The sequence below is a fragment of the Hylobates moloch genome, unplaced genomic scaffold (genome assembly GCF_009828535.3).
Source record: "Hylobates moloch isolate HMO894 unplaced genomic scaffold, HMol_V3 SCAFFOLD_2, whole genome shotgun sequence".
Classification (NCBI taxonomy): Eukaryota; Metazoa; Chordata; class Mammalia; order Primates; family Hylobatidae; genus Hylobates; species Hylobates moloch.
Window position 1 is genome coordinate 85966180 of NW_026652277.1, and position 24064 is coordinate 85990243.

At 37.9% G+C, this 24064-nt stretch overlaps 1 protein-coding gene and 1 long non-coding RNA gene across 5 annotated transcripts in view; one reads left to right on the top strand and one right to left on the bottom strand.

Moving 5' to 3' along the window:
- The window catches only part of LOC131382634 (uncharacterized), a 1005882-nt gene that overhangs the window by 927105 nt on the left and 54713 nt on the right, over window positions 1-24064 (top strand). The gene's annotated exons all lie outside the window — the stretch shown is intronic.
- Window positions 1-24064, bottom strand: part of MEI4 (meiotic double-stranded break formation protein 4) — a 383241-nt gene that overhangs the window by 39582 nt on the left and 319595 nt on the right. The window contains exon 7 of one of the 4 annotated variants that reach the window (XR_009212195.1): window positions 12087-12214. The exons of the other annotated variants lie outside the window; for them this stretch is intronic. The gene's annotated coding sequence lies outside the window, so the exon portion shown is untranslated. Of the gene's footprint in view, window positions 1-12086; window positions 12215-24064 lie in introns of those variants that run through there. 4 annotated transcript variants of the gene reach the window in all.

A 24064-nucleotide genomic window follows, 5' to 3' on the forward strand; every position in this document is an offset into this window, starting at 1 on the left:
CTCCTGCCTCAGCCTCTCACGTAGCTGGGACTACAGGTGCGCGTCACCACGCCCAGCTAATTTTTGTATTTTGTTTTTAGTAGAGACAGGGTTTCACCATGTTGGCCAGGATGGTCTTGATCTTTTAACCTCGTGATCCACCTGCCGTGGCCTCCCAAAGTGCTGGGATTACAGGTGTGAGCCACCGTGCCTGGCCCAAAGATTTTAACTTACATATTTTGGGCAAGGAGGGCATAATTAATGGAGAGGAAATTATGGGTCACACGAGGCAGAAGTGGAGGGTCAGGCAGAGAGAGAGAGGCAGTGAGTAGCCACCAGCAGTATATATATGGGAATAAGATGTGGGTCACTTCAAGTCCATGGGCAAATGTCTGAATGGTCCATTTAAAGAAAATAGCTGGAAAGCAGGGAGCATGGTCTGTTGGGCACGAGAGATGTTTCTCAATTCTTGTCTCTGGCCATCAGCTTGAGCCACTGGGGTGTGGTGAAGAACTGAAAGCTGTGTTAAGCGTGACTGAACCTTGCTTCTAGTATGAGAAACTTAAACTTGTATTCAAAATAGATGCCGAGGCAATGTAAAATGATAAGAATTCACTAAACACCCATGTTGTGGTGAGAGTCTTAAGACCTTGCTATGAAGTGACCCTGTCACTATGTACAGATGGGGACATTGGGTCACATGCTACTTTCATTGTTGAAAACTACCTATATATACAGACAGCTGGGTATTAGGTAGATTTTACTGATTATTTTAATGTGTCATACAAGCCTCCAATGTTCTTTCTCCAATCATAACCAGGACTCAGCTTCCAGCCTCTACCCTTCTGTCATTTATTCGCTGGGGAAATTAAAAAAAAAGCCAAAGCCAAACAGCCCCAATATTCCACTGAGAGATCCTTAAAGTGCCAACATATGTTAGAGTGGAATGAAAATAGATTTTCAAATTTGACTTTACCAAATCTCTTGGTATCAGTTTCTTCATTTGGGGATAATTTTGTCCTACCACCAAACCCTTCGATTTTGCACATAGCTGAAACCTGATATGGGCTTTGCACTCCCCAAAAATAATGCTGATAGAGTAGATGAATAATAAACATCATACATTACATCATACATTACAATGAATTTTCTGCACTATTGTGGGATAGATGTCTTACATAACTAATGGTACATGATTTGTCTTTCACTATAACATTGAATAACAATTTTAATGGGCTTTTCTTTTGTAGCTTTTAAATTAATATATGTATTTAAATAAGTGGTTTATATATATATTAACCATTATATATTATGTTAAATACAGCCATTTATTTAATCTAAGAAAGGATGAAAGGTAACTGTTTATAATAAAATGTTTTATAGGTAAGTTATTTTTTCTTTTGAAACTTTTAATGGAGTTAACTTCTGATGTTTTATTTTAAAATACTTTAAATGTTTTTTAAGCTATTAGCTAACAATACTATACTCTCTATGTGAAAAATATGGGTTTATTATTGTACCGGGGAGTAATATAGTTCTTCATTGCTTTTTAGTTGTATCTTCTCGCAAATAGCAGGCTGTCAAGAACCTTTCTGATATAATTGTAGTTGTAAGTAATGGCACCTCCTACCACCTGTTAGTTTGCTGCTTCTTATATGCTATGTGTTCTGAAAACACATAAGAAAGGCTTCTTTGAAACTTCATGATAAACAAGAATCTAGAAAGTTCTGAGAGAGCTTGAATCTAATGGCTACAAATAAGAGCTAAGTATTTCAAGCTCTAATTTTGGGCCAGTATATGTCTCGTGTTATTTTATTCCTTTCTTAGTCCTATAAAATAGGATTTTTTATTCCTTTCTTAATCCTATAAAATGGATACTATTATTACCCATATTTTACAGATGAGTTGAACAAGGAGACTCAGATAAACAAGAATTCTGAGTGGAGTCTTTTAATCTTTCTGACTTCTCCCCTTCCAAAATTGATAGAGCAACTATATAGGTAAACAAATAAGCAAACAAACAAAAAGCCCACGGAAAACATCTCCTCTAAAACAAGATCATAAGAAATTCTCACGGACCCCAAAATATGATGGAGGGAGGACAAACTGGATCCATATGATATTAGTGACTATTAGAATGCAGAGAAAAAGCAAGATACAAAAAAAGTCAGTAAGACCCACTTCCAGAAAGTTAGATTAGCAATCTAAGGACGGAAGTGGAAACTGGGACAGGCTTTCGCAGGCTCCAATTCTCAGAAGAGCAGAAAAGGACTGCAGGAAGATCTGCTGATATTGGCAAGTCTGGACCCAGTGAAGCTTCCACGCTAACCAACTGGAGCTCCTTCCAGTTCAAAGTCCTGTGCTGAAGAGAAACTAATGGGAGGAGAATTGAAATTAAGTTTACTAATATAAATATATATTCAAAATAGGTAAATATAAGGTCTGTGACCTCTCATTTTGATTACTTTGGCCCTCGCAAATGATACTGGTTGGCCTCATTCTGAAATTTGGGAGGTGGCTGCTCTCTACATTTGAGCCCTAGGGGCCACCACAGGGGTTTCAGGAAATTGCAGTGGAGCTAACAATCATGGTATGAGGAACGCAGGCTGCACTGATAATCCATTCTACTTAGCTGATCTGAGTTTGGAAACATGGACTCTCAATTTTCTTAACCGTTTAAGTATGGGTTCTATTTTTGTTGTTGCTTTTTTTTTTTTTCAAAAAGTGGGAAAGGAACTTGAAGTTCATAGCATATCCCTTCTCATATTTTTAACATGTTTTAAAAATGTAATGATATTTCCAAAATGTGAATAATTTTCTTGTTTTATTTTTGTTTTTGTTTTTGTTTTTTTTGAGACAGAGTTTTGCTCTTGTCGCCCAGGCTGGAGTGCAGTGGCACAATCTCAGCTCACTGCGACCTCTGCCTCCCGGGTTCAAGTGATTCCCTCACCTCAGCCTCCCCAGTAGCTAAGATTATAGGCGCACACCACCACGCCCAGCTAATTTTTGTATTTTTAGTAGAGACGGGGTTTTACCATGTTGGCCAGGCTGGTCTCGAACTCCTGACCTCAGCTGATCCTCCCGCCTCAGCCTCCCAAAGTGCTGGGATTACAGGTGTGAGCCACCACGCCTGGCCAGAATTTTCTTGTTTAATTTCCCATCACATGCCATCATGTGGGTCTCAAATCATGAGGAAAGAGTGATTACTGGCAATACTCTGTTTTTGTTTGTTTGTTTGTTTGTTTGTTTTGGCACACATCCATGCCCAATGCTGGATTTTTGAATCTTCTCATTTATAAATTATAAATCACATTCATTTTGGAACCATTGTTGAGAAAGAACCTTTTTTTAAAAAGATTTGTTTTTCCAAAGAGAACTCATTTGGTCAATAAAGAGGATGAAAGGATTCTTGTTTGAGATTTTTTAAAAATATCATCACTTTTAATTAAAAAAATAAATGTCAGAAAGACATTTAAAAATCATCTAGCAGGTAAGCTAGGAGCTTGTGTTACTTAATTTCTACACTCTGAGCAAGACTCAAAATGTGTGATTCTAACACAGGACAGCTTTTCTTACACACCCAGCTTCAAAGATTTGTCCTGGAGTACAGAACTATTAAGATGCTCTATTACTTTCCTAGAATTGTCATAACAAATTACCATAAACTTCATGGGTTAAAACAACAAAAATTTATTCTCTAACTTAGTACTGGAAGCCAGAAGTCAGAAATCAATGTGTTGGCAGGGCTCCACTCCCTCCAAAGACTCCAGAGGAGAACTGTACCTTGCTTCCTCTAACTTCCGGAGGCTTCAATCATTTCTTGTCTTGTGGCAGCAAAACCCAACTCCCTACAGAAAGGCTCTTTTCATGCCGTTTTCCTCCGTGCTAGTCTCCACACCCACTCTTCTTCTTATAAAGACACTTGCCATTGGATATAGGGCCTACTCTAATCCAGGATGATCTCATCTGGAGAACTTTAATTTAATTACATCTTCAAAGACCTTTTCCTAAATAAGGTCATGTTCACATATTTCTGGTGAATTTACTTTTTGGGTTCCTAGTCAATCTACTATAGAGACTGATCTATGGATAGTAGAAAAGAACTTTTCATATAGTATTTGAAAATCTATCAGGGGTATAATATACCCCTTCAATATCATAATTAAAGTACAAAAATTTATCAACCTATAATAGTTAATGAAAAAAAGACATTTATATTTAGAGTTGATTCCCAGTCACAGCAAAAGTAAATACAACTTTATTAGCATTAAACAGATTTTGTTTTAGAGAATATTGCTACTTCACTATTAAGTCTCTCAGAATTATGGATTATACATCAAAATCAGGTTAATGTGCCAAGATATTAAAAGGATAATTTTGTACCCTAGAAATGAAAACAAACAGAAAATGCCAGAGGTACTTTTACATAATAGTTTCATGCTTTCATACTGGGCTGTGGCTATCTTATTATTATCATTATTATAAAATGTTGTTATATTTTTCTCATTTGGTTTCAACCAGTTGTGTTTCTTGTGAGATCAGTGACCTGTGAATATAAAACACAGAGAAATCTAAAACAACTGGAATTTCTAATAATATAAAGTAAAAAATGTTCACTTCAATTTGAGGGTCCTTTTTTTTATATTTCCCAAATAAGAGGCAGCAGCAAATTTTAAATCAAGAGCAATGGAATGAAAAAAATCACTTCATGGGTTATTCTTAAGAGAAGATGGAGTCTTTAGTTGAGAAGACAGCAGGGAGAGTGGTGAGTGGGGGAGAGGGAGAGAAAAGAAGAAAAACAGGGAGTACAGAGGAATAAAGGACGAGAGAAAGGAGATAAAGATGAGAGGGGGGAAAAGAAGGAGAGAGGGAGAGAGGGGAAGAGGGAAAGAGGAGAGAGAGAGAGATTGCTACTTCTCTGGGGGTCTAGAAGGAAATGCTTGTGTTTTCTCTCACCCAGGAGGAATAATTAGCTAATAAGGAGGAGGGCAGCAAGGACTAGAACACATTTGTGAGCCTAAATCAGTAAGTCTGATTAAGCTCTTTTGTTTCTATTTCTCCACCAAATTTAAAAAATCCATATAATCAAAATCTTATCCTACCTTATAGAATTTTTTGCATGTGAAATCTGGGAAATTTGGGAAAGAGAATATTAAAAACTTAAAGCTCTTTATCATAGCTAGCTTTAAAAAAATGTTTAATAATATGACTGTTCAAAGACAGTAATGCTTACCATACATTTAATCTGTCCCCTGAGCCCCCATACTTTCCCATCTTTTTGCAGTGAGAAGGGAACATGTGATATGTGACATTCTGGCCAATAAAATGTGAGCTGAAGCAGTCAGTATTACTTCCCACTGGAGGCAGAGAAAATCCCCTCATGACTCTCCCATTCAGCTCTTACCCCTAAGAATGAGAGTGAAGGTCACATGTTGTTATTGGAAACTCTAGAATTTGAAACTGCCTGAAATGCTGAGCCATCACATTGAGTTCAGCACCCTGGAAAGCCCAACATCTACAGTAAACTTTATAAGTGGGAAAGCTTAAAAACTATTTTTTAAGCCACTGAGATTTTGCGATGGAGTGTTCTCATAGTTTATACCTACCCTAATATGTGTAATATATCTAGGTTGTTTGAGGTTAGCTGAGGTAATCCCTTAATAGATATGAAACAAAATTAAATACTATGAAGTGGAGAGGCATTACATTTGCTTTTTAAAAATTGCATTCTCTTTGATCTTTTCTGATACTTTTGTTGCTGTTTAAAAAAAGCATAACTTTTTATTATCGGCTATGTGAGTAATCATTATTTTCAACTTCACTAACAAAAAGATCTATGATTCCAAATTTCTCTTAAACATTTCTTAAGCCTTGTTAACTTAGTTGATTTCTTTTCACACAATTAAAGTTGTATTAAAAAGACTGGAAATCATTAATCTCTTGATACAGAATAATTTCTTTCAGATATTAGTAGATGATATACAGTAAATGCCATTTTCTTATATGTCTGGATTTTATACTTTCGCAAAAGGAAAATTTCAAACTCAAATGAATTATTTTTATTTTTTGAACATATTTTTGCAAAATGGGATGAATTTGAAAAAATTACCAAAACCTTGCTGGGTCATATAAATTATCTCCTTTTTATATGATTATATGAGTCCTATAGACTATAACCATTTTCCTTAAGTCCTCTGGGCCACCTAAGTAACTGAGCCCCTTCTTAATAAACTTGCATATCTGCATTGAAACATCATCTGTTAGTGATCTTGATGAAAGGGACATGTGACCCAAACCTACTTACCTCTAATCAGTGGTAATTACTGATATTTATTAAAAGAACTTGCCATTTCATGTCACTTTTGGGCATCAAATAACACATATGCATCAAGGCTATGATAACTACTTGCTGTAGTTTCTTTTAGTAAATATTGGTAACCTCCACTGGTTAGAGAAAGGTAGTTGGGATATGCATGTTCTTTTTTGTCAAGATCACTAACAGGTAATCTGTTTCAATAAGTACATAACTCAGAATAAATTCTCTTGACCAGGAAAAAAAAAAACAGCTTATTATATGAGTCAGGAATTTCCTTACTTCTATACAACAAAGTAACAATGTTAAAATAAATTACTATACAGACAACTTATCACTGCTTCAATTTATATTATGTATAGGAATATGCCTTTTTTTTTTTTTTTTTGAGATGGAGTCTCGCTCTGTTGCCAGGCTGGAGTACAGTGGTGCAATCTCGGCTCACTGCAAACTTCGCCTCCCGGGTTCAAGTGATTCTCCTGCCTCAGCCTCCCGATTAGCTGGGACTAAAGTCACGCACCACTGTGCCCAGCTAATTTTTGTATTTTTAGTAGAGGTGGAGTTTTACCATGTTGGCCAGGATGGTCTCAATCTCTTGACCTCGTGATCCACCACCCTCAGCCTCCCAAAGTGCTGGGATTACAGGCGTGAGCCACCACACCTGGCTGGGATATGCCATTTTTAATATTATCTCCAGCTGCTTCATGTGGGCATTTTGAATAGGAATTGGTGGGGTGGGGGTGGGGAGACTCACTCTTTGCTTCCAGCATTCCTTTCGTACCCTCTAACAGTTTTTTTTTCTACTGATGACATATTACAAGGACTAAAATAATGTGGATGTACACTATAATCCCAACAGGTAATATCTGTTACAGGATTTTCTTTTTCCTGTATCATGAAACAGTAATCATTTTCTTGAGCCATTTAGACTAAGCCATGAATTAAATATGGGAGTGAACAGTTAACTGTATTTTTCTGCATATTTCAGTGTGTTCAATTGTACAAATAAGTGTCATTCTACAAAAGGTTTTATATATTTAAATGATGAGTTAGTAGAACAATTGGGAGACACAGGACTTCATTCCAACAAAAATAATACTTCTGAAAGGTAATAGAAAAATGCACTAGTAAATCTGTGATGTGTACTCTAAAAGTCATTAAAAAGAATCCAGAAACAAGCCCAAATATATACAATCAACTAATTTTTGACAAGCATACCAAGAAGACACAATGAGGAAAGAATAGTTTCTTCAATAGATGGTGTTAAGAAAGCTAGATATCCACATGCAAACGAACAAATAAATACATTTATTTTACACCACACACAAATTCAACTCAAAATGGATTAAAAATCTAAATGTAAAACCTAATACCACAAAACCCCAGGAAGAAAATACAGGAAAAGCTCCTGGAAATTGTACTTAGGAATTAGTTTTTGACGGTCACAACTAAATCTTGGCAACAAAAGCAAAATAAACAATTGAGACTACATCAAACTAAGGAGCTTCTGCACAGCAATGAAAACAGTTAACAAAATTAAAAAGCAGCCTATGGATTGGAAGAAAATATTTGTGAGCTATATATCTCATAAGGGGTTAATATCCAAAATATATAAAAACCTCATACAGCTTAATAGCAATAAATAATAATAATTAATAACAATAACCTGATTAAAAAATGGGAAAATGACATGAGTAGACATTTCACAAAGAAGGCATAAAAATGGCCAATAGGTATACGAAAATGTGCTAATCACTAATCATCAGAAAAATTCACATCAAAATCTCAATAAATTATCATCTCACAACTGTTAGAATGGCTACCATCAAAAAGACAAGACACAATACGTGTTGCTGAAGGTGTGGCGAAAAGAGAACCATTTCACAATGTTTCAATGGTCTTTACATTTTGTTTTGTTTTGTTTTTGCAGTGGCTGGTACCAGTTTTTCCTTTCCATATTAGTCCTTCCTTCGGGAGCTCTTCTAAGGCAGGCTTGGTGTTGACCAAATCCCTCAGCATTTGCTTGTTTGTAAAGGATCATATTTTTCCTTCAATTATGAAGCTTAGTTCAGCTGGATATGAAATTCTGGGTTGAAAATTCTTTTCTTTAAGAATGTTGAATATTCGTCCCTACCCTCTTCTGGTTTGTAGAATTTCCGCCGAGAGATCTGCTGTTAGTCTGATGGGCTTCCCTTTGTGGGTAACCCCACCTTTCTCTCTGGCTGCCCTTAGCATTTTTTTCCTTCATTTTAACCTTGGTGAATCTGACGATTATGTGTGTCTTAGGGTTGCTCTTCTCGAGGAGTACCCTTATGGTGTTCTCTGTATTTCTTGAATTTAAATGTTGGCCTGTCTTGCTAGTTTGAGGACGTTCTCCTGCATAATATCCTGAAGTGTGTTTTCCAACTTCGTTCCATTCTCCCCGTGACTTTCAGGTACACCAATCAAATGTAGGTTTGGTCTTTTCACATAGTTTGATATTTCTTGGAGGCTTTGTTTGTTCCTTTTCATTCTTTTTTCTCTAATCTTGTCTTCACGCTTTATTTCATTAAGTTGATCTTCAATTTCTGATATCCTTTCTTCCACTTCATGAGTTTGGCTATTGATACTTGTGTATGCTTCACGAAGTTCTTGTGCTGCATATTTCAGCTCCATCGGGTCATTTATGTTCTTCTCTAAAATGGTTATTATAGTTAGCAATTCCTCTAACCTTTTTTCAAGGTTCTTAGCTTCCTTGCATTGGGTCTAGTTAGCAGTTCCTCTAACCTTTTTTCAAAGTTCTTAGCTTCCTTGCATTGGGTTAGAACGTGCTCCTTTAGCTCAGAGAAGTTTATTATTACCCACCTGCTGAAGCCTACTTCTGTCAATCCATCAAACTCATTCTCTGTCTAGTTTTGTTCCCTTGCTGGTGAGGAGTTGTGATCCTTGAGAGGAGAAGAGGCATTCTGTTTTTTGGAATTTTCAGCATTTTTGCACTGGTTTTTCTTCATCTTCATGGATTTATCTACCTTTGGTCTTTGATGTTGGTGACCTTCAGATGGGGTTTCTCTGTGGACGTCCTTTTTGTTGATGTTGATACTATTGCTTTTTTGTTTTTTAGTTTTCCTTCTGTCAGGCCTCTCTTCTTCAGGTCTGCTGGAGTTTGCTGGGGGTCCACTCCAGACCCTGTTTGCCTTGGTATTACCAGCAGAGGCTGCAGAACAACAAAGATTGCTGCCTGCTCCTTCCTCTGGAAACTTTGTCCTAGAGGGGCAGCTGCCAGATGCCACCTGGAGCTCTCCTGTATGAGGTGTCTGTTGACCCCTGCTGGGAGGTGTCTCCCAGTCAGGAGGTATGGGGGTCAGGGACCCACTTGAGGAGGCAGTCTGTCCTTTAGCAGAGCTCAAGTGCTGTGCTGGGAGATCTGCTGCTCTCTTCAGAGCTGGCAGGCAGAAATGTTTTAAGTCTACTGAAGTTGCACCCACAGCTGCCCCTTCATCCAGGTGCTCTGTCCCAGGGAGATGGCAGTTTTATCTATAAACCCCTGACTGGGGCTGCTGCCTTTCTTTCAAAGATTCCCTGCCCAGAGAGGAGGAATCTAGAGAGGCAGTCTGGCTACAGTGGCTTTGTGGTGCTGCAGTGAGCTCCACCCAGTCTGAACTTTCCGGCAGCTTTGTTTACACTGTGAGGGGAAAAATGCCTACTCAAGTCTCAGTAATGGTGGACATCTCTCCCCTCACCAAGCTCAAGCATCCCAGGTCAACTTCAGACAGCTGTGCTGGTAGAGAGAATTTCAAGCCAATGGATCTTAGCTTGTTGGGCTCCATGGGGGTGGGATCCACTGAACAAGACCACTTAGCTCCCTGGCTTTAGCCCCCTTTCCAGGGGAGTGAACAGTTCTATCTTGCTAGTGTTCCAGGTGTCACTGGGGTTCGAAAAAAATAATCCTGCAGCTAGCTCGGTGTCTGCCCAAATGGCTGCCCAGTTTTGTGCTTGAAACCCAGGGCCCTTGTGGTGTAGGTACCTGAGGGAATCTCCTGGTCTGTGGGTTGCAAAGGCCATGGGAAAAGCGTAGTATCTGGGCTGGATTGCACCGTCCCTCATGGCATGGTCCCTCATGGCTTCCCTTGGCTAGGGGAGGGAGTTCCCTGACCCCTTGTGCTTCTCAGGTGAGGTGAAGCCCCACCCTGCTTCTGCTTGCCCTCTGTGGGCTGCACCCACTGTCTAACCAGTCCCAGTGAGATGGACCAGGTACCTCAGTTGGAAATGAAGAAATCACCCGCTTTCTGCATTGGTCTTGCTGGGAGCTGCAGATAGGAGCTGTTCCTATTTGGCTGTCTTGCCCAGGAAAACCCATGTCAATTTTTAAAGAAAGAATAAATTCTATAGGCTTTACTGTCCTGCTGTCTCCATGTGTAAATAACTCCCACCCACAACCCCAACCCTATACACACAGTACTAATAGTGCCATTTCACTATTACCTGAGCTTCCCTTTCCCACTAAGTTTTCATTCCTTGAGAAACGAAAGATGATCAAAGCCACTGAGAAACTGGCAAAATGCCACTTATAGCAGCATATGTTTGGCAGCAGGACTTAGTCCTCCTATGAGAATGGAAATTCTTGGTAAATGCAAGTATGTATAAAAAAGGATCCATCCTCTGATGTATTCTCTTGCAGGGAAATGGATTTTACTCCCTTTGAACAGGCTCTATATGAATACTCTTTGAAGGAAAAATTATACTGCTTTTAATAAAAGTCCTTTCTTTTCATTTCTTTTCCATATCGTGCATCTGTTTCTTTTTCCATACCTTGGTGGATCTCAGTTTATTAAAAGTATTCTATCAACAAAGTAGGAGGGAATTATTATCCCATGCTAGTATCTTTTTTTTGTTTTAACTTGATTCCACACTTCAACTTTAGTTTACTTCAGTTAATAGTAATAAAATAAACAGACCTTTCTACATTCTGAAGAAGAGCATTCTAGTTAAGTTCTTTAGAAGATGAATTGAATTGTAGGTATAATATATTTGTAATGCAAAAAGTATTTTATATGTAACAAGGCAATTTATATGTATCTATCTAAGTAGACATGTGTGATAGTAATTATAAATGAACTATTAATAATTGTCTAGTAAAATAAGTAGTTTACATAATAAAATGTAAACATTAGCATAATAATAGAATAATGTACTAACATGTTTTGGACTGACATGTAAACCAACTACAATTTGTTGTGCTTTACCTGCACTGTCTCATTTAAACTTCATAATAATTCAATTAGTGAATACTCTTATTGTCTTAGTATGAGAAGTGAGAGAACTAAGGCACGGTGAGACTATTTTTAATAGGAATTAATGAGTACTTACTTTTGTGTTGAATGAATTAGCTATTTACCAACCAAATATTTACCTTAAGTGTATATTTAATATAGAACATAAATCAATAATATAAAATAGGATATAAGCATATATTAATATATTATATTAAATATAAATTATAAATATACCTAATATATTAAAATATAAATGTAGTTACATATAAATATATACATGCACAATTGATAATATATAATAAAATATGCACATACAAACACATACACCAAAAGAAAGACAAAGAGAAATAATTTTCGCTCCCATGTGTCTTTTTGCATTTCTGCACATCTTGTGAGTGAGACCCTGTTTGTCCTCTTTTATTTTGAACTATTTTCATTTCAAGGATGTCTGTATGGTAAATATCCTTGGAAGACAGAAATGGTGTCTTTGTCCAGAACCAAGAGAAGCTTGCTTATAGCCTTGGGAGATAGAGACAGTGCTACCCTCCACAGCAAAAAGTGGGCATGCTAGCCATTCATCAGAAAAGATTCAGGTTCCCTAAGCTTAGGATTCCTCTCCTGTAATGCAGTCCATTGTATGTGCCAGTGGTGTCTTATCCTCTTCATATCTCTGTGGAAATTAGGATTGAGGAAGAAGAATGATAAACGCTGGTAATGTGGCTACTGTTAATGTCTAATAAGCTTCTTTGCTCCTAACCCAAGCATCTTGTGTTTTCTGCAGGCATTTATGAAACCGTGACAGGCTGGCTTGTTAGCTTACAAAGAAGATAAAAATCTCAGAGGCTTCATAGACTCTTTTTCTGCATTCTGATAAAAAAATTCTGTCTCTTTTCTGATCTTTCTCAATATTTAAAAAGTAACAAAATGTACTTACTGACACACATCTTTTTTTTTTATTCCTGTCAAATAGTGGTATGGGAAAATGGTGGAGGGACAAAACAAAGAGATCAAGAAAAAATTTGGTCAAACTGCCACACACGCATAAAACTTGTGTGACTGTATATTTGCTGTCTTACTCTGTATCACATGCTTTTTGAACATTTGGGGTTAACGAACCTACTAATAAGACCCGTCTTCCTCTGAAGAATCAATGTATCCCACATTCTTTCTGTGCTGGGGGATGAATATTTCTCCCATAAAACATAGGTTAACAGCATAAATATAATTTGGTGATAGAAAAATAATTATTTATAAGAGCTATTGTATTGAAAGATAGTAGTTCCTCTGAAACCAGGTAATAAATGTTAACTCCCTTTTAGTGAAAGTGAAATAGTTATTTATCTTAAACTTTTCTTAGCATAATTCTAGATATTTAGAAAATGATACTACTAACAGCCAGCGCACTTTTTAGGTTTATAGCTATAAGAACAAATGTATTATATGATCATGTAAACATTATTTTACTGGTCAAGCATGGTGGCTCACACCTGTAATCCTAGCACTTTGGGAGGCTGACTTGGGCCAATCGCTTGAACCCAGCAATTTGAGACCAGCCTGGGCAATACAGCAAGACTCTATCTCTTTCTCTCTCTCTCTCTTCAGTAAAAAGAAAAAAAGTATTATTTTGCTAACAGCAAATTATCACTATGATTTTTAAGGGTAATACCAGTATTTAAAGTTAATGCTTAATATACATCAATATATTTAGCTTTAGGAAATACATATTTAGGGAAATTCCTTAGTAACTCTCATTTTTAAAAATTTATACCCAAGACAACTGGTTCATTTTGGGTTTGCTTGTATGAATTGATATATAATGTTTTATTATTTATTTACTTTTTAAGACAAGGTCTCGCAGTGCCACCCAGTCTGGAGGGCAGTGGCACAATCATGGCCAACTGCAGCCTCAAACTCCTGCACTCAAGTGATTCAACCTACCCAGTAGCTGGGACCACAGGCATGCACCAAAATATCAGGCTAAATTTTTCGTTTTTCATAGAAACAGGGTCTCCCTACGTTGCCCAGGCTGGGTTTGAACTCCTGGGCTCAAGCAATCCTCCCACATCAACCTTCCAAATGGTTGGAATTACAGGCATGATCCACCATACCCAGCTTGATTTAACTGTTTTAAGGCCAAAGCTCAAGTTTCCCATATTCTTTAAACACTTAGATCATTCTCTGATTTGTGAAATAGTCTCTTCCTTTCCTAGCTCCTGGAGTCAGATGTATCTCTTCTATGTTAGGTAGGGTAATGCTTGCTGTTTTAACAAACCAGCTCCCAAATAAGCTAGGGCAGTCAAGTTCTTGTCCATGATTATACAAGCTACGGGCAAATAAAAACTGAAACTCAGTACCCTAAGACAATGAATGTTTGTTTTTTCACTGATGTATAGTCCTATACAGATGCTCTTGGCTGTTGAAGTATAGGGTTCTACTTCATAATCATTTAGGGAACCAGGATGATGAGGGTTGTGCCATTGCCAACACATATCTTCCTGGATGATTATTCAGCTGGTGGAGAGAGACAGCAAGTTGCCCTGGGTGGAGAGTCAGTGGGTAAAGAGAGAAAAAAAATATAAAAGTTTTCCCACTTCAAACCACCTTGGCAGAAAAGTGACCCATATAAATTTGTCCCATGTTTTACAGATACGAATTAGTCATGAGACCCCACTGAGATGCAAGAATGATGGGCAAGTGTAGTCCATTACTGGGCAGTCATGTCTTAAAAATAAACTCCCAACTACTGAAGGAGGTCATAAATTTTTGGTGGGCAGCTAATTTTCCCCACCTCATTCCCCACTCTTAGAAATTATTCTCCAAGTCCATTTAAAGGCCTATCTGTATGAATAATGCATTCATTTTATTGTTACTAAATATTATAAATGAGCCTGAAAAACATTCTGTAGCCACATGGAAACACTGATTCATTCTGCTATAAGTACTGTAGAGTTACACGAACTTACACTAGATAAGATCAGTGTAGTCACTAGGGAGCCATCAGCACAAGATATTATAATATATAATACTACTTTTATGTAACCCTACCTGTTGTAAGTATGATGTGAGGCCTATAAAGTAAATATGTATCATCAAACTTGTTTACATAATGTACCCTTCTCTAAAAAATAACAATACTAAAAAATATCCTTTCTAATTAGCAGGTTTTTCTCAGAACAATAAGATAATGTACACATTCAGAACCAAAAGGAAATGAATTGAGTATATATGGAGAAGAAAAACATAATTTAGTCCCCAAAACATGTAGTTATTAATGCCTATATAAGTCCATTACATTTTACACATGGATAAGCCAGAAGTTATGGCAGTCAAGTTCTTACCCATGATTATGCAAGCTATGGACAAATAAAAACTAAAACTCAGATCTTCCAGTCTTGTGCTATTTCTTAATCAAGCTGTGATACACCTTAAATATTTGTCTTCTCCAAATCTCATGTCGAAATTTTATTCGCAATGTTGGAGGTGGGGTGTAGTGGGAAGTGGATCCTTCATGAATAGCCTGGTCCCTTCCTTGAGGTAATGAGTAAGTTCTCACTATTGAGTTTACAGGAGGGCTGGTTGTTTAAAAGAGCATAACACCCATCCTGTCTTGCTCACTGCCTCACCATGTGACACACCTGCTCCCCCTCTCCCTTCTGCCATGACTTATAGCTTCCTGAGGCCCTTACCAGAAGCAGATGCTGGTGCCATGCTTCTTGTACACCCTGCAGAACCATGAGCCAAATAATCCTCTTGTCTTTATAAGTTACTCAGCCTCAGGTATTTCTTTATGGTTATGCAAACAGACTAACACAAGCTGACATTCTAGCAAGATGAAGGATGACTGGAACTGTGGTGGTGGAATACCATGGGTTTACTCTGGCTTCTTCTGAGTCTGTACTTTAGGCTATGATGAATTACAGTACCATTGGCTGTAGGGACTAAGAGTAGTAGTAATTTTTTGAAAGTAATTTTGTTCACCTATCTTTTTGTTATTTAATAAAACCTATCAAAAACATGAGGAGTGTCAAATGCACAAGAGAATTGAAAAAAAGATTTCAGGTAGCCATTGCCATATGTAATCTAGCACAATAGTAGTGGTTTCTGTCATTTGAAGTCAGCTACCAGAAGGTGCTTCATATAATGTTATCCCACCGGATCTTCAAATAATCCTTTGCAGCACTTATTATCAGCACGTATTTACCAATTTTACAGTGGAGAAAATAAGTAACTGAGTAAATAAGAGACAGAGTTGGTATTAATGTTGAAGAATGTCTTATCCTAGGCCATTCCCTTTCTCCATGTTTGTACTTTATTTTAATGTGTTTCAGAACAGAACATATGGTTAATCTAGTATATGATATTATTAGAGAGTGTATTAGGATTCTCCAGAGAGAGTCAATAGGAGATAGACAGAAAGATAGATAGATAGATGGATAGATGGGTAGATAGATAGACAGATAGACAGACAGACAGATAGGTGACAGGGAATTTATTAGGGGAACTGGCTCATGTCATTATGGAGACTGAGAAATCTTGAGATGGCCATCTGCAAGCTGAAGGCCCTGGGATGCTGGTAGCATGGCTCAGTCCAAGCTCCCAGGTCTAAGAATCAGGGAAGTGAATGATGTAAATCTCAGTCTGAGACCAAAGGCCTGAGAACTCAGGAGGCTGCTGCTTTAAGTCCTGGAGTCCAGAGGCCATGAAATTGGAGTTTTCATCCAAGAACAGGAGAGGAAGAATGTTACACAGTTGGAGCAGAGGGATGGACACATTAGCCTTTTCCTGTTTTTGTTTTCTCTGAACTCCCTGAAGATTGGATGGTGCCCACCCATTGAATTTGTAAGCTAGTACAATAGTAACAATTTCTGTCATTTGAAGTCAGATACCAGAAAGTGCTTTATATAATATGATCCCACTGGAACTTCAAATAATCCTTTACAGTACATTTTATGAGCACATATTACCAGTTCTACAGCTGAGAAGATAAGTGACTAAATAAAGAAGTAAGAAGTAAGAGTAAGAAGCCACACTGAGGACAAATCTTCCTCACCTAGTCCTCTTAGACTCACATGCTAATCTTTGGAAACAACCTTAAAGACACACCCAAAACAATACTTTCCCAAGCTTTTAGGTGTTCCTTAATTCTGTCAAGTTCACACCTAAAACAAACCATCACAGTAAGCATTCTTAAGCACATTGTAACAATGGCTGCTTGCTGAGTATACAATTAAATTTTTGGTGCTGAGGCTTGAACTGACTGTAAAAATGACTGAAACACTTAAGGGGTTGTGTCTTAGAAAGTGACTTATTATTGCTCATATATGGTAATTCAGATTCAAGGTTATTCAAGGAAATTCAATTTTTAGGATAAACCAGTTTGAGAAAACAGAAATGAGGTTCAATAAATATGCTCATTATAGGTAAGTGAGCTTTCCTGTAAACACAGCAAAATATCAAAAAATAATTTTAGAAAAGAATTTAGAGCAATGTACACAAGAAAATGACATAAGACACAATTCCATTTTTGAAAACTAAGATATGTCACCTTACTCTTGAGAATAACTCCCACTGGCCACACTTATATTTCCCATTTGTGCTAGCTATTGAACTTATATACATGTGTCTAATGTCTGCTTGCCCAGATATGCTGTAAACTGCATGAGACGGGGCTCAAGTCAGCGTCATTCACCATCACTTCTTCCTCCTGCACAGTTTCTTCTTCATAATGTTAGCTCTTAAAAATACTGATTAAATTAATTGATAGACAAGGTACTAGAGTTCATTAAAATTTCAAATAAATTAATGTACACTAATAGTAAGATGCAAACAACACCCACAAAAACATAAATTCTTCCTACTAGCCCTCCACCACCCAGGTTCATTCTCCAGAGGAAATAATTGTTCATTATTTCCTATAAGTTTTCTGAACATTAATGCTTCTTTAAGCATGTCTCCACTTTTTCATACATTCATTTCTCACATCAAAATACGTACTTGAAATGTAAATATGTTTATTTATATAGCATCAAATCAGTTTAATAATCCAGACAAAATATTAATTGAATTGGTTGAATTATCCCCATCCCTAATAGATCATATTCTACATATTCCTAAAAACAAATTCCTTACATTGATTCATTTGCTTGTGATTTCTTTCTTATAAAGGTAGTACACTGAATGTAGACCGTAACAATTGCATTTCAACACTAGTTGAATTTTCAGGTAGTTTGAAATCAGAAAAAAATAACATGGACTTAAGATTTCACTTACAACATAGGTTTTTTTTGTTTTTTATTGTAGTTCTTTGACCGTTTTGACAATGACTGAAAAGTTCATTGTATCTGATCATGTGCTCATCTACTTACTGGGTTCATTTGACTAGCAAGCAACCCGGGAGATGTAAAATGTAGGAAAAATAGTCACACGGGTGCCTCTCTGACATACATAGACCCAGACCTTGGCACCCCTTCTGCTTACTAATTCTCAGTCATAGGTAGTAGGCTATTTACATTTTATTGTGTACAAGAATACTTTCATGAACTTTGATTTAAAATAACAGGATAGCCAGCTGTGACCTAGAAATTTTTTTTCTGTATTTGTATACTGTGGTGTGGAATTATTTCAGCAGAAATTGAGCTATATAGTATACATATTATTGATTAATATGTAAAAATATATGTAAATGAAAGCTATATTTTTAACATGAAAATATATTTGCAACCATAGTAGAGTTTATCATGTAGTTTAGCATAGGGTATTTCATAATCTATTGTATTTATATAAATAACATAGTCCTCTGTGCAAACCCAGATTTAAATCATGCTATTCATTCTTTAGGTAACTCTTTTTAAGATTTCCTTTGGTATATGTGGAATCATGAAGGACTGCTTCGGTTCTAATTCAAAATTTAAATTTTTATCAAGTATATGTGTCTAAAATTATAATTATGAAATTCATCTAAACCTATTTGGATGGTTTAATTTCTCTCTCTTCTGTTGCTTTTGGCTATCTCATATCCTTTTACCAACCAGCCATGGTTTTCAAACTATGCCTCCCAAACCAGCAGCATAAAATCACCTGAGAGTTTCTTGAAGTTTAGAATTTCTGGTCTCACACCTCACTTACTGAATTAATATGCATTTGTTAAAAATGCATTTTATATTTTTAACAGTGGGTGCAGTGCAACCAGCATGAGCCGAAGCAGGGTGAGGCATCACCTCACCTGGGAAGTGCAAGGGGTCAGGAAATTCCCTTTCCTAGTCAAAGAAAGGAGTGACAGACGGCAACTGGAAAATCAGGTCACTCCCACCCTAATACTGCGCTTTTCCAATGGTCTTAGCAAACGGCACACTAGGAGATTATATCCTGTGCCTGGCTTGGAGGGTCCTACGCCCACGGAGCCTCGCTCATTGCTAGCACAGCAGTCTAGAGATCAAACTGCAAAGTGGCAGAAAGGCTGGAGGAGGGGCGCTAGCCATTGCTGAGGCTTGAGTAGGTAAATAAAGTGTCCTGGAAGTTCGAACCGGGTGGAGCCCACCGCAGCTCAAGGAGGTCTGCCTGCCTGCCTTTGTAAACTCCACTCTGGGGGCAGGGCATAGACAAACAAAAGGCAGCAGAATCCTCTGCAGACTTAAATGTCCCTGTCTGACAGCTTTGAAGAGAGTAGTGGTTCTCCCAGCACACAGCTGGAGAACAGACAGACTGCCTCCTCAAGTGGGTCCCTGATCCCCAAGTACCCTAAATAGGAGTCACCCCCCAGTAGGGGCAGACTGACACCTCACACGGCCGGGTACTCCTCTGAGACAAAACTTCCAGAGGAATGATCAAGCAGCAACATTTGCTGTTCACCAATATCCACTGTTCTGCAGCCTCCGCTGCTGATACCCCAGCAAACAGGGTCTGGAGTGGACCTCCAGCAAACTCCAACAGACCTGCAGCTGAGGGTCCTCACTGTTAGAAGGAAAACTAACAAACAGAAAGGACATCCACACCAAAACCCCATCTGTACGTCACCATCATCAAAGACCAAAGGCAGATAAAACCACAAAGATGAGGAAAAAACAGAGCAGAAAAACTGGAAACTCTAAAAATCAGAGTGCCTCTCCTCCTCCAAAGGAACACAACTCCTCACCAGCAGTGAAACAAAGCTGGACAGAGAATGATTTTGACGAGTTTTGAGAAGAAGGCTTCAGACGATCAAACTACTCTGAGCTAAAGGAGGAAGCTCGAACCCATGGCAAAGAAGTTAAAAACCTTGAAAAAAAATTAGACGAATGGCTAACTAGACTAACCAATGCAGAGAAGTCCTTAAAGGACCAGATGGAGTGGAAAACCATGGCACGGAACTACATGACAAACGCACAAGCCTCAGTAGCCAATTCGATCAACTGAAAGAAAGGGTATCAGTGATGGAAGATCAAATGAATGAAATGAAGTGAGAAGAGAAGCTTAGAGAATAAAGAATAAAAAGAAACGAACAAAGCCTCCAAGAAATATGGGACTATGTGAAAAGACCAACTCTATGTCTGATTGGTGTACCTGAAAGTGACAGGGAGAATGGAACCAAGTTGGAAGGCACTCTGCAGGATATTATCCAAGAGAACTTCCCCAACCTAGCAAGGCAGGCCAAACTTCAAATTCAGGAAATACAGAGAACGCCACAAAGATACTCCTTGAGAAGAGCAACTCCAAGACACATAATTGTCAGATTCACCAAAGTTGAAATGAAGGAAAAAATGTTAAGGGCAGCCAGAGAGAAAGGGTGGATTACCCACAAAGGGAAGCCCATCAGACTAACAGCTGATCTCTCAGCAGAAACTCTACAAGCCAGAAGAGAGTAGGGGCCAATATTTCAACATTCTTCAAGAAAAGAATTTTCAACCCAGAATTTCATATCCAGCCAAACTAAGCTTCATAAGTGAAGGAGAAATAAAATCCTTTACAGACAAGCAAATGCTGAGAGATTTTGTCACCACCAGGCATGCCCTAAAAGAGCTCCTGAAGGAAGCACTAAACATGGAAAGGAACAACTGGTACCAGCCACTGCAAAAACATGCCAAATTGTAAAGACCATCGAGGCTAGGAAGAAACTGCATCAACTAACAAGCAAAATAACCAGCTAACATCATAATGACAGGATCAAATTCACACACAACAATATTAACCTTAAATGTAAATGGGCTAAATGTTCCAATTAAAATACACAGACTGGCAAATTGGATAAAGAGTCAAGACCCATCAGTGTGCTGTATTCAGGAAACCCATCTCAAGTGCAGAGACACACATAGGCTCAAAATAAAGGGATGGAGGAAGATCTACCAAGCAAATGGAAAACAAAAAAAGGCAGGGGTTGCAATCCTAGTCTCTGATAAAACAGACTTTAAACCAACAAAGATCAAAAGAGACAAAGAAGGCCATTACATAATGGTAAAGGGAACAATGCAACAAGAAGAGCTAACTATCCTAAATATATATGCACCCAATACAGGAGCACCCAGATTCAGAAAGCAAGTCCTTAGAGACCTACAAAGAGAGTAGACTCCCACACAATAATAATGAGAGACTTTAACACCCCACTGTCAACATTAGACAGATCAACGAGACAGAAAGTTAACAAGGATATCCAGGAAGTGAACTCAACTCTGCACCAAGCGGACCTAATAGACATCTACAGAACTCTCCACCCCAAATCAACAGAATATACATTCTTTTCAGCACCACACCACACCTATTCCAAAATTGACCACATAGTTGGAAGTAAAGTGCTCCTCAGCAAATGTGAAAGAACAGAAATTATAACAAACTGTCTCTCAGACCACAGTGCAATCAAACTAGAACTCAGGATTAAGAAACTCACTCAAAACCGCTCAACTACGTGGAAACTGAACAACCTGCTCCTAAATGACTACTGGATACATAACGAAATGAAGGCAGAAATAAAGATGTTCTTTGAAACCAATGAGAACACAGACACAACACACCAGAATCTCTGAGACACATTTAAAGCAGTGTGTAGAGGGAAATTTATAGCACTAAATGCCCACAAGAGAAAGCAGGAAAGATCTAAAATTGACACCGTAACACCACAATTAAAAGAACTAGAGAAGCAAGAGCAAACACATTCAAAAGCTAGCATAAGGCAAGAAATAACTAAGATCAGAGCAGAACTGAAGGAAATAGGGACACAAAAAACCCTTCAAAAAATCAATGAATCCAGGAGCTGCTTCTTTAAAAAGATCAACAAAATTGATAGACCACTAGCAAGATTAATAAAGAAGAAAAGAGAGAAGAATCAAATAGATGCATTAAAAAATGATAAAGGGGATATCACCACCAATCCCACAGAAATACAAACTACAATCAGAGAATATTATCAACACCTCTACGCAAATAAACTAGAAAATCTAGAAGAAATGGATAAATTCCTCTACACATACACCCTCCCAAGACTAAACCAGGAAGAAGTTGAATCTCTGAATAGACCAGTAACAGGCTCTGAAATTGAGGCAATAATTAATAGTTTACCAACCAACAAAAGTCCAGGACCAGATGGATTCAAAGCCCAATTCTACCAGAGGTACAAGGAGGAACTGGTACCATTCTTTCTGAAACTATTCCAATCAATAGAAAAAGAGGGAATCCTCCCTAACTCATTTTGTGAGGCCAGCATCATCCTGATACCAAAGCTGGGCAGAGACACAACCAAAAAAGAGAATTTTAGACCAATATCCCTGATGAACATCGATGCAAAAATCCTCAATAAAATACTGGCAAACCAAATCCAGCAACACATCAAAAAGCTTCTCCACCATGATCAAGTGGGCTTCATCCCTGGGATGCAAGGCTGGTTCAACATATGCAAATCAATAAACATAATCCAGCATATAAACAGAACCAATGACAAAAACCATATGATTATCTCAATAGATGCAGAAAAGGCCTTTGACAAAATTCAACAGCCCTTCATGCTAAAAACTCTCAATAAATTAGGTATTGATGGGACGTATGTCAAAATCGTAGGAGCTATTTATGACAAACCCACAGCCAATATCATACTGAATGGGCAAAAACTGGAAGCATTCCCTTTGAAAACTGGCACAAGACAGGGATGCCCTCTCTCACCACTCCTATTCAACATAGTGTTGGAAGTTCTGGCCAGGGCAATCAGGCAGGAGAAGGAAATAAAGGGTATTCAATTAGGAAAAGAGGAAGTCAAACTGTCCCTGTTTGCAGATGACATGATTATATATCAAGAAAACCCCATCGTCTCAGCCCAAAATCTCCTTAAGCTTATAGGCAACTTCAGGAAAATCTCAGGATACAAAATCAATGTGCAGAAATCACAAGCATTCTTATATACCAATAACAGACAAACAGCCAAATCATGAGTGAATTCCCATTCACAATTGCTTCAAAGAGAATAAAATACGTAGGAATCCAGCTTACAAGGGACGTGAAGGACCTCTTCAAGGAGAACTACAAACCACTGCCCAATGAAATAAAAGAGGATACAAACAAACGGAAGAACATTCCATGCTCATGAGCAGGAAGAATCAATATCGTGAAAATGGCCATACTGCCCAAGGTAGTTCATAGATTCAATGCCATCCCCATCAAGCTACCAATGACTTTCTTCACAGAATTGGAAAAAACTACTTTAAAGTTCATATGGAACCAAAAAAGAGCCCACATTGCCAAGTCAATCCTAAGCCTAAAGAACAAAGTTGGAAGCATCACGCTACCTCACTTCAAACTATACTACAAGGCCACAATAACCAAAACAGCATGGTACTGTTACCAAAACAGAGATATAGACCAATGGAACAGAACCGGGCCCTCAGAAATAATGCCACATATCTACAACCATCTGATCTTTGACAAAACTGACAAAAACAAGCAATGGGGAAAGGATTCCCTATTTAATAAATGGTGCTGGGAAAACTGGCTAGCCATATGTAGAAAGCTGAAACTGGATCCTTTCCTTACACCTTATACAAAAATTAATAAAAGATGGATTAAAGACTTAAATGTTAGACCTAAAACCATAAAAACCCTAGAAGAAAACCTAGGTAATACCATTCAGGACATAGGCATGGGCAAGGACTTCATGTCTAAAACACCAAAAGCAATGGCAACAAAAGCCAAAATTGACAATTGGGATCTCATTGAACTAAAGAGCTTCTGCACAGGAAAAGAAACTACCATCAGGGTGAACAGGCAACCTACAGAATGGGAGAAAATTTTCGCAACCTACTCATCTGACAAAGGGCTAATATCCAGAATCTGCAATGAACTCAAACAAATTTACAAGAAAAAAACAAACAACCCCATCAAAAAGTGGGCAAAGGATATGAGCAGATACTTCTCAAAAGAGGGCATTTATGCAGCCAAAAGACACATGAAAAAATGCTCATCATCACTGGCCATCAGAGAAATGCAAATCAAAACCACAATGAGATACCATCTCACACCAGTTAGAATGGTGATCATTAAAAAGTCAGGGAACAACAGGTGCTGGAGA